A 1893-nucleotide genomic window follows, 5' to 3' on the forward strand; every position below is an offset into this window, starting at 1 on the left:
AAGGCCTTGCTCTTACCACATGCTGCACGCTCCTTCCAGAAGGCTTCCCAGTGACTTCTATAACTTGGCTTAGTACCTCACTGGATTTAGACCCTCAAGTCTCAGCACCTGTCCTTCCTGTACTTAAAATGACATGGTGCTTCTGTTTCTAGAAGAAACACCTGGTAAATATAAAATGAAAACCCCTAGTGTCCAGGTGCTCTCAGCAACAGCTGGTCAATGCAGAAATCTCATCTGAGCACTTCACATCAGCTCCCTCAGCTTTCAAAGGAAAAACATGCAGACAGGGCTACTTGATTGTATAAGCTCAGGTGTCTTTACAAGGAGCTAAAGAGAAAATGCAGCACTGCACTGAACACAGAATGCAGCATGATTATTGACATGAAAAGGAGAGCAGACATTCTGAAGAACTATGAAGGTTTCTAACAATTATGGCTTCATTTATACCATAAAAAACCTGTATCCATACAACTGTTGCCAAATTCAAGAGATTAAAACATAATGGATTCTTAACTGTAGGCAATGTATTTACCAAAGTGAACAGCAACATGAACGCTGCACAAGTGTTATTTTATTTAAAATTCTGAATGTTTGATAACTGTTTTGTACTGAATCTATTATTCATTATGTAGTTTTAATTTTGTTCTTTTACAATACTGCATTTTTTTTCTTCAAGCTTAATATACAAGCAACTTCAGGAACATGACAGCAGCAAGATACTCAGGACCATTTACTCTGCAAAGCAGACTACAGCAGTATGCAGACATGAACATGCCTAAGCTAGTCTGTAAGGCTTTTGACTTTTCTTTGAATTGTTTGGTAATTCTGTATGATGGGCACCTAATGCCACTCTAATGCATTTCTTCCTTCACCAATTCCAAAACCTTTTAGCATCACTTGACTTTGATACTAATAAAATGTAAGGTAAAATCCAGTAGCTGAGGGGCATTAAATCAGTCAGTATAGACACTTTAGCTGCAAAGTGTTCAACTGAACTAGAGCTTGAATTGGTAATTATGAGAAATCAGTCTTCAGATAAATATGGGGGGTCTTGGGTTTTTTGTTTGTTTGCCTATTTTTTGCCCTACTGCTAAGCTAACTGCAATAATTTCCTCCCCAACCAACCAAACCCATCCAAAAGCAGCAAAAGTCTCTTTGGAAAAATACATGAACTTTTCCCCAGCTTCCCCCAGCCACTTAATCTACTTGTTGTTCTTGGTTTTTTGTTGTGTTTGTTTTTTGTTTTGTTGGTTTTTGGTTGTTTTTTTTTTAAACACAAACCTATAGTGGATATAATTGAGCTATTTTATTTATGTTTTAAAGACAAATACACACTAGTACATGAGTTGCCACTAAGTCTTCCAAATAATCTGTCACATACGCTTTGATTTGTGCCTCAGCACTTAGCACAAGGGTGAAGCAGTCCCTCCACGCTGCGTTTCTGAATGAGGAGAGGGCGGGCTTACCACTGCGCTACGGGCCACAGGGAGCAACGCGATCAAAGGTGCAGGAAGCTAATGTGGACCGCTTCAGTAATAAACCAGCCGAGGTGCTCTGCGGAGGAGCTGCCACAGGACCAGCACTTCGGCTCACGGTGGACACCTTGTAATACAGGGTACAGAAAGTAGGGGAAGTGTGTAGGAGAAGATAAAGCTAATTAAAATAACTGTACAGACATTATAATTTTTTCTTTTAAAATAAAATATTTCTAAAAGCTCTGACTTTAGGGGCTAATTTCCCTAAGCCATTTGTACAGCATGTCAAAAAGACAACAAACTTAAATGTAACATTAAAATAATGACAGTAACAAAAACCCCTCATGTCAGCCTTAACTTACAGTACATAAGCATAATAAAAGATTTTCAAGTGAGAAAATGACTATTTTTTTCATAT

The sequence above is a fragment of the Columba livia genome, chromosome 17 (genome assembly GCF_036013475.1).
Source record: "Columba livia isolate bColLiv1 breed racing homer chromosome 17, bColLiv1.pat.W.v2, whole genome shotgun sequence".
Classification (NCBI taxonomy): Eukaryota; Metazoa; Chordata; class Aves; order Columbiformes; family Columbidae; genus Columba; species Columba livia.